The following is a 15,949-nucleotide window of genomic DNA, read 5'->3' on the forward strand; positions in this document are numbered from 1 at the left end:
AGCCCTAGTAGGAATTCAATCAATATTGACATATAGATATAGCATTAGATAGCTAAAGCTTTAAAAGAAGTTACATGTAAGTCCTTCCGCTTACCACTCCAAAACTGGCTCCCTTATTTGTCCCAAGCACCAACACTCTTAGCTTGTTATAGTCTATTAAGATCAGCCCTTTTGTGATAGCCAGACTAATTTCATTTCTACCTCCACATACTACTCAGCTTCTTAGTGCCATGATTTCACTATTGTCATTGCCCAGAGAGAGTGCTCTTCACTCTTCTATGCCATAGCATTTTACTTACTTTCATTGCACAAAACTCAGTTTTTCTAGGAAATTGCCTAATGAACCCCATTTCACTTAGGCCCCACCATTATTCTGGTTCATCTTCTCAAGCACTCTCATGTTGAGTTTGCATAATCCTCTGCACCTGCAGATCTATAGCTTTGAATTGTCCTTAAGTCATTTCTGTATATTTAACCGCTCCTTTAGCTGGCTTTCAAAGCTCTTCAGTGGCAGTGAGGAATGCATCTTTTACTTTGTTTGTGACACTCCTCCCCTATACCCTTGGCCTCTAGCCTCAAGAACATAGTTTCAAATGTTTGCTGAGTGAATGAATCAATGATATTTGATGAAATTGCATTTTCAGCTATGAAACGCAAAACATCAAATAGATGCAATTTTATGTCTATCATCTAAAGGAGCAGTCGGACTGTTTTAACAAAGAACAGATATTTGTGATTATGTGTCTACAGGATGATGAAAGGGAAAATGTATCATTGTGTAACTGCCGTGGCCTTGACTAGCATAACATATATTACTTTACAAAAGCTTCTACTGTCACAGAATAAGTGTACAGTTTATAGCAGTGACATAGCTATATAACCTTGGGCATGCCAATTAACCTCTTAGGTACTCAGTTTTCTGATATGTAAAATAATTGGATTGGATTATACTATCTCGCTTTCAGCTCTATCCTTTTCTGGTTTTGAAATCACGTATTTTAGTCTAAGTTGGTAATATTACAGTGTGTATTTCATGTGAATTCTGAGTATTTGATAGCTTACTAGTCATCAACTGGTGTTTCTTGGGGTGGCTAGTATGAATTAACTATATGTAGCTTCTATTTTGAGGCAGCTGATGCTTCTGATCTATTCTGGTGAAAACCAAATGGTTCTAAGTCTAAGATAAATACAATTTGGTATTTTCCAGCAAGCTAGGAATGATGAGGGAAAGAGACACTGAAAAAAGAGAAAGCTGAAGAAAGAAGTGAAGAAGAGGAAACCAAAGTGTTCAGAAGGCAAAAGAATATTTGGTAAAGCAGGCTTGGCTGTAGCTTTACCAGTGGTATCATTCCTCATTCTCTCCCCTTCATTCATCTCTCTACAGCCCAGGGAACCACCTTTCCCAAAAAAGAATTCACCATTAACATTAATTCACTATTTAATGTCATAATACAAATTATTTCTACTCTTACGTGTGATGACTTGACTATTAAAAAAAGAAATCTTGTGAAAAACTTCTTAACAGATGAAAAGCCAAAATGTAAGTACAAAAGTACTTGCAGCATTTCAAAAACCATTTAAATCTACAATGAGGGGCTTCCATTTAACCCTTACTTGTACATGATTAGTTTGCAATGGAGTGATTTGTTGAAAAGCAAATATAAAAAGAGAATCTAACATAATCCTATAAATAACTTCCACACAATAAATATGCTCTTCTAATGTGTGAGTGTGAATGGACTGATATCAGCATTTGGTAGTTCTTATCCCAGGAGAAGACAATTTCAAAGATGAAATACAATCTCATTACAAGTCAACATTTAATATGTGTATTTGTAATTAATTTTGCAAACAGACAAAACTAACATTAAATCTTAAGTAATGTGCTATTACTTTCCTCCAAAACCAGATTTTACCCTTGTCAGCAAACCCTTATTATAAAACAAATAATTTTGTATTAAATGATTACTAATACAAATACTTTTAACACTGAATTTTTTATTTCATCAATAAAACACTTGTGGAAGTTAAAAAAGAAAGACATATCAGTTTATACTAAGTAATATAAATCACTTGCAAATCTGCCAGTGCCCTGGGTTAATTTAATGAGGTTGAAGGAACATAGAGATTAATAAAGACTATTTCACAAACACAACCCAGAGCCAAAAAACCAAACATCTAGTTTTTTTTATTTAGTTTGTAGAACATCAAAGGAAGGATTGGATGAGTGAACAAAATGAACAGAGCTCCAGGGACTTGCAAGATAATATCAAAAAGCCTAAAGTTTGCATCATTTGATTTCCAAAAGGAGAGAAGAAAGAGATCGGTGCAGAACAAAATTGTTAAGAAATATTAAGTGAATGTTATACATTTGGTGAAATATAAATTTATAGATTTGAGAAGCACCGTGAAATGAAACAATAACCCAGAGAAAACTCTGCCCAAATATACCATAACTCAGCTAATTAAAACCACAGATAAACTGAAAAAAATTTTTTTTGAAGCAGTGATGGAAAATACCATGCATTTATATTTATGACAATTTATTCATGTAGGGGAGGAAAAGGGTAAAGGACCAGGACAGAGCACAAGAGACTGTGGTGACAGTGTTCCAGGGAACCGGTGGTGGGAATTCATGGGGAAATCATACATTGTACAAAACTGAAGGATAATATAATGAATTTATTAAAAATTAAAAATATTCAAACACCTGTGAATTTCTCATCAGAAAGCATGGACGCCGTCTTTAAAGGAAATAGATCTCAACCCAATATTCTACATCCAGTGAAAATTTGCTTTATTGCTGAAGATGAAATAGACATTCTTAGAAAAAAATGAAAGCCAAAAGAGACTTTCAGTTGCAGGCATATTTTACAAGAAACACTAAAACAAGTTTTCCAGGATGAAGGGAAATTATATAAGCAGATAACTGGAATCTTCAAAAAAGAAGGAAGAGCATCAGAGATTGTAAATATATTGATAAATACAAAAGACTGCTTTTCTCCTAAATTATTTAAAGTATGTATTCCTATTAAAATTAAAGGTGTCGGCCCTCCCTGGTGGCGCAGCGGGTTAAAGCACAGCACTGAGAAGCTAAAACCACTTCCGCATGAGTTCGATTCCCGCCTGCCCCGGAGGTGACCAGATGGCGTGGCAGACCTCTCCTGACCCTCCCGCTGCTCCCCTCAGCAGTGTACCTCGTCAATCTGCCTGTTCTGCTCCCCACTCTGTCTCTGGTGAAGCCTCTTGCCAGCCCTGAGCCTCTGGCCCGTACCCCAGTTCTGTATGAACAAATAAATAAATCTTTAAAAAAAAATTAAAGGTGTCATGTTGTTGGAGTTTCTAATGTAAGTAAATGTGATGTTTATGAAAACGATCACATAAAAAGTTAAAGGACTTATATGGTATTTTGTTTCAAGTGTAAAAGGCTAGGTCTAAATAGATTGTTAAAGAATACATGCATATATTGTACTTTAATGAAAAATGATTATAATTTAAAAAACAGCAAAAATTCCATTATATATGTTGAAATAGAATATTAAAAAAATGAATTCCAAAAGAAAGCAAGTAAAATATAAGAGAAATCAAAACAGAAGGGACAAGCACAAATAATGCCAGACTGAAAACAGATCATAATCGACAATTTTATTGAATGTGAAGAATCTATTTTTTTTGTTGTTTGTTTGTTTTTTTTTTAAAGTTTATTTATTTATTCATACCGAACTGGGGTACAGGCCAGAGATGCGGAGGGTGAGAGGATTCACCAGAGACAGAGTGGGGAGCAGAACAGGCAGATCGACGAAGTACACTGCTGAGGGGAGCAGCGGGCGGGTCAGGAGAGGTCTGCCACGCATGTGGTCACCTCCGGGGCAGGCGGGAATGGAACTCATGCGGAAGCAGCTTTAGATTCTCAGTGCTGTGCTTTAACCCGCTGCGCCACCAGAGAGGGCCGAAGAATCTATTTTTTTAAAAGATTTATTTATGCATCTAAGAACTGGGGTACAGATCAGAGGTGCAAGGGTGGTGAGAGGACTCACCAGAGCACAGTGGGGAGCACAACAGGTAGATTGACTGAAATACACTGCTGAGGGGAGCAGCAGGTAGGACAGGAGAGGTCTGCTGCACCATGTGGGTCACCTCCCTAGCTGGGGATCAAACTTGTGCTGCAGAGGCTGTGGATAGCCATAGTGTGCAGCACTGTGCTGCGCTTTGCTTTAGCCCCTTGCACCACCAGGTAGGCACCCAGAATGTAAATAATCTAAACACAATAGTCCATTGTGTATATGTACACATCCTGTTGATCCTCTCTTCTGTTTGGGAGCACTTAAGATGCTTCCATTGTTTGGCTACTATAAACAGCGCTGCAATAAATATGAGAGTGCAACTTTTTTTTTAATTAGTATTTTTAATTTTTGGGTAAATGCATTATGTACTTCATCAAAAGAAAACATTAAAAAGAAAAAAATATGACTGTCATTTCAAAAGATGAAAGAATTGAACAAAATTCAACATCTATTTATGATTTTTAAAAATAGCAACAAAAAAGTGACCAGAAGCAACATAACCCAATAAAGAGAATTTACTAAAACAAATATCTAAAAATGGAATACCCTTTCAGGTAACAACACATTTACTGGAAAAGGTTAGATGTATTTACCTAAGGTCAGATCAGGGAAGTATGCCCCCTTTCATCTGTCCTATTCAACTTTATACTTAGGTTCTCTTGATTGAAATGAGACAAGAAAATAAATAAAATTCATATAAATGGGAAAGAAATCTGTCTTTATTCACAGATGTAGTGATTTCTTAAAAAATAGAAAATATCAAAGAATCTACAAAAACAGCTCCTAGAACTAACAGGTTAGATTAGCAATGACTGGATACAAGGCCAATATTCAAAAATTAATTACATTTTCAAATGTTGACAATGGTCAATTGGAAAACACAAATTTAACAGCCTTGCTATTTAGAATAAAATAGGTAGGTATAAAATGCACACATAAAATAGGTAGGTATAAACTTAGCAAGCTATCTGTATGTGCTGAAATTTACTAACCACACAGAAAAAGACTCAACATAGTTAAATTTCAGTCCACACTAAATTGATCAATAGATTCAATTCAATCACCATCAGAATCATAGCAGGATATTACATACAAAGAAAAATTGGTTCAAAAATGTATGTGAAAATCCAAAGGAACAAGAATAACCAAACAACTTTAAAAAAGAAGAAAAAATGGAGTCCTCAATGAAGTTTTTAAAAATATTATCTGTCTGACTCTCTAGAGTTCTTTGACTGTCTTTAGAGTTCTCATAGAGAGGCACTATAGTTGCCTCTCTGGGCTTGAGGTGAAACTTCTAAGAATCATGGACAGGGAGAAAGGCTCATTTATGAGGTTATCAATTAGAGATAGATTGTTCTCCCATATCTTGAGACACAGTACTATGTCAGATTTCAAATTATAATTTGAACAATATGAAAGTTCTGTTTTTTTTTTAAATCAAAAGTGGTTGCATATCAGAATTTCGTTTGGCTTAGTCTAGAGTAACTTGATTTTTTCACTGGATGTGTGGGCAGAGAAAGAGCGTAATTTACGCATTGCATTTAGACTTAGATACAAATTCTTATAGTGGTGAAAAGTGGCATCTGTGCATTGATTCCAGGAAGGATGTTGACTTCTCACTTTCAGTATATTTTATGATGGTTCAATAGAGAATATAAAGTTTTTTCTTTAAATAGAATCAATTCAGATAATGTGGAAAAATTAAAGAAGTCAAAATTCACTAAAAATAATCACTCTTGAATTGTGCAAAAACTTTAAGGTTCTTCTCTACACATATGTGAAGCCACATAGATTGTAGCTTATTTTGGGTATTGTAATGTGGATACTGACTTGATATGAATATAGTGCATGCATTTTCATTTCATTTCATCAGACAGCCTTTCAAGGCAATATATAAAGATCATTTGATTTTTAGTTTTCACATTCTGTTGTCATCATTTAGAGAAAACATGGCAATTTTTTAAACGATTCCATGTCATTAACGTTTTGCTGGTTTGCAGTTGTACTACTCTAAACAACATTCTAGCGAATATTCTTGTAGCTGCATCTTACAGGATACAATGGATAATCACTAGGTTAAAAACAACACCCAGACTTCATATACATAGCTGGCAATTGGTGTGTCCTTCTTGCAAGAATTTCCTTAGTTTTGGGTATACCATTCTTTTCTTGGTTTTCCTTCAAAGTCATTAACTACTCCTGTCTTCTTTGCTGGATCCTCTTCCTAATGTCCAAATTTTGCAGTGCCACAATCTTTGAGTTCCTCTTTATCTCCAATGACTTTCTGATCTAAGCTGCTCCCATAATGTCCAAATTTATATCTCTCATCTTGACCATTCCCTGAATTCCAGACTATCCACTTGTATATCTAATAGCTATTCAAAGCTCTGTATATTTCAGATAAATATTTTAATTCCTACTCCATTCCTCAATAAGCAACTCCCCCTCAGTTGCATATGCCCAAAATTGAGAAGTATTTTTTATTCTTCTTGCACAATTAGCATCAATCCATCAGCAAATCCATTCCGTTCTGTCTTCAAAATATAACCCAAAGCTTATAACCGCTCACCATTTCTGCCTCAACCATCCTTGTCCAGGACATGATCATAACTCAGCTGAACTACTGCAACTGGCTGCAGTCTCACTTTTACCGCTCTAAGACCTACTTTACACACCCATAAGAGGAGTGAAGCTTTAAAAATGCAAGAACTACTATGTCAAGGCCTTCTTCAAAATTCCCCGATGGCTTTGCAGCAGTACACTTATGAAATCCATACTTTTCTGCTCCATATAAGCCTGACTTCATGTCATCTCCTGAATGCTTTCTTTTGTTCTAGAGTTACCTTTGTTTTCTTAATTCAATTCTGCACGACTGTTACTTTTTAAAGGATATCTGATCATCTTATCTTTCTCCCTTGAGCCTGCTTAATGATGTTTTCATAAACTTTATCAATACCTGACACAATATATACTCATCTGTTAATTTGTTTGTCACTGTAGAATGCGTGCACAGGACACAACGTTTTCCTGCTTTGTTCATTGTTATAAATAACCGACATTAAGTGAATTAATGAATTAATGAGACTGATTTTCAGTAATCTCATAATAATTTCCACTCCAACCAGCAGTATCCAAGCAAACCTACTTTTCCACACTCTTGGCAATAATTGACATTATGGACATTTTTCAAATTTGCTAATCTGGGTTGCAAAATAATATGGTGAGAACCCATCAAAGAATGGTCAACATGGAGATTTTTTTTCTTTCTTAGTGGTACCTAAAATCATGTGCATCTTACAATTGATGGCATCTAAGATCTGCTGGAGCATGACAGTTGGGTTGCCTGTCAACTTACTGAATGTGTACAAAGATCAGAGAACATGGTGTCTACCTCTGAAAAGCGGGCAAGCTAAGTGATAATAAAATGTACACACATATATCAAATAGTTTGGGAGTAAAACAGAGAGTAATTATTTTACAAACATTAGATTAATAGTTTTCTGGTAGTGTTCGCTGAACCTCCCTCCGGGGTTCCCGGATGGTGGGTGAGCAGCGATGGTGAGGGGTAGTTGGGCCCACAGAGACGATACTCCAGCTTACATGGGGAGTTCTGCTTTTACCTCTATTAACTTTTGGGTTACTTGGTTTTCTCACTATGTCACTTGGATAAAGAACATCCTTTGTTAGAAATAAACAAATATAGTTGAAAATACTCTTAAATGTTTAGAGAAGGGCTAAAGTCTATGTGCTAGAATTGTAGAAATCTTGAATTGAACAGAGGGAAATTTGAAAAAATACTTCTTTAGATAGTACTTTACACTCAAATTCATTTACATATATTATCTAATTTAAGCTTTATCATATCTCCATGAGTTGGGCAAGTCAGCTAACAACTAACACTACCCTAAATTTTTCACAAGTGGGAAGCAAGAGTTTGTGAGTTATTCAAGAATATTGGGCTAGTTAGTTTAATCTATGTCAGGACCAGATTTCACAAATCTGAAGTCACAGTGTTCTGATTCCAGTAGAATAACATCAGTCAAATATGGTCTTTCTCATAAGTAAGAAAACCTATGTTGATTTTCTTATAACATTTTTATTGAAAAGTTTTCTTTTCAATCATGTTTTTCTAAAGTGTAAATCTAATCATCATATTACATTGTTCCTGCACATAAGAATTTCTAGTTCAGAGTTTTGTCCTTTCCAGTGCCCTGGAAGGCAGTTAATGGAATCTCATTGTAATGTGTATAAGAGATTGAATTGATTACTTTTTAAATTGTAGTCATGAATAGATGTTCTATGAGACTGCAGAAAAATGGCTTTTAATGGTCTTTTATTACAGAATCATATGGTAACTGATGAGAAGACTGGATTTAGCTGACTGAACTGGCAGCTTAACAATAATCAGTGTGCCAGACACAATTACTCTGTGCCAGACATATTGCCCAAATCATTTCATTTGATTCCTCACAACAACGTTATTTAATGAGGTGATTGATAGATCATGAGTTCACTCCCCTCAGCAGCAGCAATGCCGCCCCCTTCCTTCCTAAGACATTCCATAGGAGATGGATCAATCTTTTAAAAATCATGGTATTTTTTCATCATTAGCATTCAATTTAGAGATATTTGTATTTTTTTAAAGATTTATATATTTATGTATACAGAACTGGGGTATATGCCAGAGGGGCCAGGGTGGTGAGAGGATTCACCAGAGTCAGAGTGGGGAGCAGATTAGGTAGACTGAGAAAGCACACTGCTGACAGGAGCAGAGGGCGGGTCAGGAGAGGTCTGCTGCACCTTGTGGGTCACCTCCAGGGTGGGGATGGAACTCGCACAGCAGTGACTGCAGCTAACTTTGCAGTGCTTCGCTTTAACTCGCTGCACCACAAAGGAGGGCCAGAGATATTTGTATTCTTTAATATCAGACTGTAGCTTCTTACTATCACTTATTCTTTAAAAATTAGACATGTGCAGCCAACATTTGGAGAGACTTCATCTGACAAGGAAGTGAAACACTTCAAGAAACTATAAATCTAACGATAGTGTGCAGCTTTTGATGGAGTGAAATAAAGATTAATTTACTCCAAAAGACAAGTTCTAAGGGATGAAAAGACTTCTGGCTTGCAGCAGTATCTTATTGGTGTGCAAGAATAGACTCACTTAGAGGGCATGCAAGAAAGTTGGTACCTTTCAGACTTCTCAAGAGTCCCTCTAGGCACCAAGGATGAATGTAGACAGATTTCACACTGTTAGGATCTGCTCAGTGTTCTGTGTCTGCATGTCCCAAAGCTCATAGCTGAGACAGCTTTAATTTGCCTCAAATTCTATGAGCAATTCTACTTTCATACTAAAGAACTGGAAGGAAAATACAATTTATTGAGCTCTTTTTCCATGCCAGACACATTATCTAAATGATTTTATTCTATTCTGCACAACAACTCTAATCATTGCCAATGCACAGAACCTGACAATAAACTAAATAAATATTTGTTGACTCACTGAACAAATATACAATGCAGTTGCTAATATTCCCATTTGAAAACTGAAGAAACTGACGCTCAGATAGGTTACCTATATTGCTCAAGGTTATAAAGGTGGTAAATTTCTTCTTTCTCCCTTCCTCTTTCTTTTCCAATCTTAATTCCCCCCCCCCAAAGTTGTACATACTCGGTGTTTAACATTTCACCATTGCAAAATTAGACAACATGAATAATCTTTTCTCTTTGTCCTCCTCCGCTCATCCACTTTCCAGAGAGAAACCCCTATAAGTAACTTGGTGTGTCTGTGTCCTCTTCATTGCATCAACAAATATGACCATGGCTGCATTGGTTTTGGGCTGGATTTAATAACTCTCAGTTCATATAACTGAACTTGGTCTTTATCTTGGCCTCCAAATTCCCATCGTGTGCTCACAATTCTCCAACTGAGTACTTTTTGTTGTTGTATCTTCATTTTTTTGCTTCTGCTACAGCCAACCAGGGTGTATGAATGTTCTTTATCATAAGGGTATTACTCAAGTTGAGTTTACCAAAATTAAATCTCTTCTATTTAAGTTGCCAGCATACACTGGGGTGCGTGTGTGTGACAGTTGTAATATATTATACAACAACTGTTTTATGACTGTGGTAGAAAAGGAAAGGGTAAGCGTGCAGCACTAAAACTGATAAATGGATTGTAAAGGAAATCCATACACAATCAAAGAACCAGTAATTACTTGCCTCTGCTCCGTGATTTGACATGGTACTGGCGATAGAACCTCAGTCTTTCGGGAGGCAGTCTGTGTTGTTGCAGAAAAAGGTAAAACTATCTTAATAGATCTTTAGTTTATCATCACATTTCTTCTTTCATTGTGTATTGCAGTCGCTTATCTTTTACAAGTGATCTGTAGCAATTCCATTGCCAGCAAATTGTTCCCCAACATGCTCTTTATTTAGCCTGTTTAACTGTTTTCTTCAGTAAGTCAATTCTACGGGCCAGCTATCACGGCTCTGTGACGATCGTAATATTTCCTTCTTCGGCTCTCCTTGTTTATACCTACTGACTTCTCTCATTTTGCTCCTACACAAGAAATAACTTTCAATGTTTTATGACTACCGATGGCTACCTCATTAAGTTTTTTTTCTTTCTTTTACTTGCTTACTCAAGGTACATCCCGGACCCGTGAAATATTTAACATATTTACTCATTAATTAATTCCTCCTTTGTTTGATCTTTTGTAACATCTGTGAAGCCCATTTTTTTAATTAAAAAAATTTTTTTTAAGATTTATTTATTTGTGCATACAGAACTGGGGTACAGGCCAGAGGCTCAGGGGCGGCGAGAGGCTTCACCAGAGACAGAGTGGGGAGCAGAACAGGCAGATCGACTAAGTACACTGCTGAGGGGAGCAGCGGGCGGGTCGGGAGAGGTCTGCCATGCCATGTGGTCACCTCCGGGGCAGGCGGGAGAAGCCCATTCTTGACCCAGGAAAAATCTTTCCTTTTACACTGCTTCTCTTGACTTTATTCCTAACCTGTGGCTTCAGAATAAAGTCACACAATCATGATGACCAAATTCACAGCAAGCTTGGGCTACTGAACATCAGTGGAATTTTGTACTTGTTTTGCTAGTTCTTTCATTTCTTCTTGACTGTTACTGATCATTGCTCATGCCCAACATGTACATACTCTCTAAACCAGGTTACTTAATTCTTGGACAAGATTGGGGTCATTCACTGTGACTTCTCCCACAATATCTAATCGTCTAAAATCTTCTTAGGTTCCTCTTGTCCCACCCTTTCTTTACTCCTCTGGCACTTCCAGGCTTCAGTGACCTCCTCTCTGCAATGTCAACCTCTCTTCTCACAAAGACCAGCTTCCCCCAGACTCCTCTACCTTCCTTGAAATTGGATATTGCCTAGAACTGGTATTTCATTTTCCTCCCGCATCATTTACTGCCACTATTTTTATAAGACGAGGCTATACTTGCAAATTTCACTCTTTACTACTTCCTGATACTTCTTGAAATCTGGCTTCTATTTCACTATGTTGCAATTCTTTCCCCAAAGTTCTAATGTTCGGAAAATAGTTTCATGTAATGACTTTTTAGTTGTCATCCCCTCAATGGCACTCTCAGGCGTATGCCTCTCCAAGGCATATGTAATCAAGGCATAAGTACATTTATTGACTGCCATATCCATCCCAAAATTCTTTTATCTTTTTATGGAGGAACTTCTGTATTATGGAATTCTTCCTACCTTCGGGTATTAACTTCTGCTATATTTTGTAAGGGTGGAGAATTCAAAACATTTATCCACACAAGAAACTGTGCTTGAATGTATATGGTGTTTATTCACAATATTCAAGATCTAGAATTAAGTCATGTGCCCTTCAATAGGTGACTGGACAAAGTGTGGCGCATTTGTAAAATGGAAAACTATGCAGGAGTTAAGTGATTAAACTACTCAAGCACACAACATAGGTGTCCCCCAGAGTATTATGCTATGTGAAAGAAAAAAGACTGCATATTTTATGGTTTAATTTATAAGAAAAGGCAAAACAGAGAAAGCAGATTAGTGGCTGTTAGGGTTTCACAGGGGACACTGAGTTCCAAGGGCCAAAATGGATGCTCTGGAGTGGTGGAATGTTCTAGATAGTGATGATGGTGGTGGATCCAGTGTTGCATGACTGGATACATTTGCTGTTAGCATCTTAGAATTTTGTAGCATGTAAATTATATGTCAGTAAAGTTTGGTAAGAGTTAAAATTAAAAAGTCCAGAAGTAATGCAATGACTTTCATATCCTCAATTTCCCCCAAATGGCTGTTCTCTTACTTAAAATATTACATTATATGGCCAAATATACTCTAAACTTAGTTGTGGATCTACCACTACATCCAGTAATGTTGGTTACATAGAATGTACATAAATTTATTACAAAAATTAAACACAATAATGTTTACAAGTAGTTGACAAGTAAACAATGAAATGAAAAAACTATGGAAGAGAATAAACATTTTTTATTTTTTTTTTTAAGAAACATTCAGCATCTGATTTTTGCATGCACAGTAGACTTATTCCTAAGCAAAATTATAATCACTACCCATGATCAAGATTCCATAGTTCTTTGGGCAATATTTTTTTTCTATTGGGGTAACTTTTATTTGCAACACTACATAGATCCAAGATTATAATGCCACACCCCCACCACTCAATGTCCAGTCATTCTCCACCATTCAATAGTCCCCTTCGACTCTTTTCTCTCCCTCTCCTTCCACTCTGGTAACCACCATTCTGCTGTCTAGACAAAGCAGATCTCAATAAGCCTTTTATTATATTGCCATTACTTTGCTTACAATACCAGTGAATTAGTTGCTGAATTGATTAATGGAGAGGTCAGTTTTCCAGGTAATTCTTCCTTAAAAAAATGTTTCTTATTAAGATATCATTATCATACAACTTTAGTTTCAGAAGTACAATATAATGATTTAATATTTGTGTATATTGTGAAATGTTTGCCACAATAGTTACATACATCAACATAGTTACGAATCTTAAGATTTGCTCTTTCAGCAACTTTCAAAAATGTGAAACAGTTTTATTAAGCATGATCACTATGCTGTATATTATATCTCAATAACTTCATTATTTTATTACTGGAAGTTTTTACCTTTACACCCCCTTCATCCATTTTGTCCACACCCTATCTTCCACCTCTGGCAGTCACCAATCTGTTCTCTGTATACATGAGGTTTTTGTTTTCTTGTTTGCTTTTACATTCCACATATAATTGAGATCATATGATGTTTGTCTTTCTTTGTCTCACATATTTCACTTAGGAAAATGCCCTTAAGTTACATCCAGGCTGTTGCAAGTCATAAGATTTCCTTATTAACGACTGAATAATATTCCATTTTTTTCTGCATATATACACACACACCACAGTTTCTTTATTCATTTACCTATCAATGAACACTTAGGTTTCTTCTACATCTTGACTAATTTTAATTTTTATTAATTAATACAGGTTTTTTTTTTTTGTATCATTGTAGTCCCTGCCACCATATCATCTGTAAGTCATCACCATATTTCCTTGAGTTAGTCACTTCCTTGTTTTGTCCCCTCTCCCTCCTTTGCTTCAGTTCTATGGGCAACTTGCTAGTTCTGACTTTTTCTTGATCTTTTGATTGTTTTCCCTATATCCCCACATATAAGTGAGACCATCTGGTATTTATCTTTTTCCTTCTGACTAATATTTTAAATAATGCTGAAATGAACATGGGGTGTATACATGTTTTCAAATGAATGTTTCTCACTTCAGATATATAGTTAAAAGTGGAATTGCTGGATCATACGGCACTTCTATTTTTAATTTTTGAGGGTCATCCATATAATTTTCTGTAACGGCTGCAGCAATTTAGATTATAGTAACAGTACACATGGGCTCTCTTTCCCTCATCTCCTTACCATTTACTATTTCTTTTTTATTGTAGCTATTCTGATAAGTGTGAGGTGAAATCTCATTGTGATTTTGATGTGCAGTGCTTTGATGGTTAGTGATATTATGGACCTTTTCATATAACTGTGGGCCATCTGTATGTCTCTTTTTTAATTAGATATTTTTCCCTATTGAGTTATGTGAATTCTTTACATTTTAGATACTAACCCCTTAGCAACTCCATGGTTTACAATTTTTTTTTTCCATTTCTCTGGGTATAATTTACATTTTGTTGATGATTTCCATTGCTGAACAGAAGATTTTAGTTTGCTGTGGCATCTCAGTGCTGACAGAAAAGAGTTTGCCTGGAATTTACAATGCTTGACAAGAAAGAGTGAACCCATTGCATCCCATTTCCACTATTAATTGTGGATAGAAGCCAAAATACAACTACTTGAAGACTGTGGAATAAGCAACAGCTGGCAGATATGGGAAAGAAGTAGAAACATGAAGGACGAGCAGCAAAATGATGAGTTTCCTATGTTTCAGCTTTGTTTGGCTTTGACTCAGTTGTTGAGAATGTCTCAGAATTATGCATGGGGACAGAAGAAACTACTTGAATAACCCCCTCTTTCCTGTTAGGGGACAGAGAAACAGCTTAGAAAATGTGAGGGAAATCCTTATCTTCTTCTCCTTCTTTATCTCTCTAGGCCTTGACTAAAGATGTTACAAAGGTGCAATTCTATTATGACAACTCACCTGAAATCCCAGAGGCAGCCAAAAAAAAAAACCTGAAAAACAAAATAAAACTTTATAATACCACATATTTCTTTCTGGAGGAATCAAGGAAAGGGACCCCAGACAAATTATGGAGAATTCCAATTATTTCTCTCTCTCTCTCTCTCTTTTGTTTATTGTTATTTTCACACTAATTTTTGTCCTACTTGTAAGGAACTCCACAATAATCCATGACTATGAGAAAAACCCTTGTTCTAGCCAAAGGACCAGGGCTAAGAGGCATCTTGGAGCAGAGACTATAAAGGACTGAAGAAGAGGGCTCCCTAACTCTGGATTTGAATTGACACAAGTATGAGCTCACACCAAAGCTGTGCCATGCAGGAAGCAGACACTCATTGAGAAACACCAGAAAATCTGGGGGTAGAAGCAAATAGTATAACAATGGATAGGAAAATTGAACTGGATATCAAAAGATTTCTTATATCAAAAGTTTGAATATTTGAAACCTGAACTTGAATCGAGTGAATTGTATGGTTTGTGAAATATAGCTTAATAAGGATGATAAAATATAATATCTTAATGTTTAAAGATAACATTATTAATGCTATCCAAAAAAGGTTAATATTTGTGTTATTAAATTTTTCAAAGATGGGGTGACAGAGACTGGTTGATACCTTTGTAAATTTGATGAAAAATTCAAGAAGCTCAGCAAACTCCAAACAAAAGAAACATAAATTGTCATCAGATGCATTATCATAAAAATATCTAAGACCAAAGGAAGGAAAAATTCTCAAAAACTTACCAGAGAAAATATATTACATAGAAAGGAAATAATAACTTGGATGACTATGAATTTGGCATCGCAAAAAAATGGGAAGCATGACAGTAGAATGCTTTTTAGAACACTGAAAGGAAATAACTGTAATCCCAGAATACATTCTACATTTTGGAGTAATGAAGCTATTTATATCTTGATTGTGATGGTGATTATACTGTTCTCTGCATTTGTCAGAACCTAAGCATGTCAAAAAAATGAATGTATTATATGTAAATTAAAAATTATTTAAGTAAAATTACCCACAACTTTATTTTTTCCAAAGATTTATTTATTTATTTATTCATACAGAACTGGGGTACAGGCCATAGGTGCGGAGGGTGAGAGGATTCACCAGAGACAGAGTGGGGGGCAGAACAGGCAGATTGACAAAGTACACTGCTGAGGGGAGCAG

This window comes from Condylura cristata, unplaced genomic scaffold (genome assembly GCF_000260355.1).
Source record: "Condylura cristata isolate star-nosed mole 26May11 unplaced genomic scaffold, ConCri1.0 scaffold00019, whole genome shotgun sequence".
Classification (NCBI taxonomy): domain Eukaryota; kingdom Metazoa; phylum Chordata; class Mammalia; order Eulipotyphla; family Talpidae; genus Condylura; species Condylura cristata.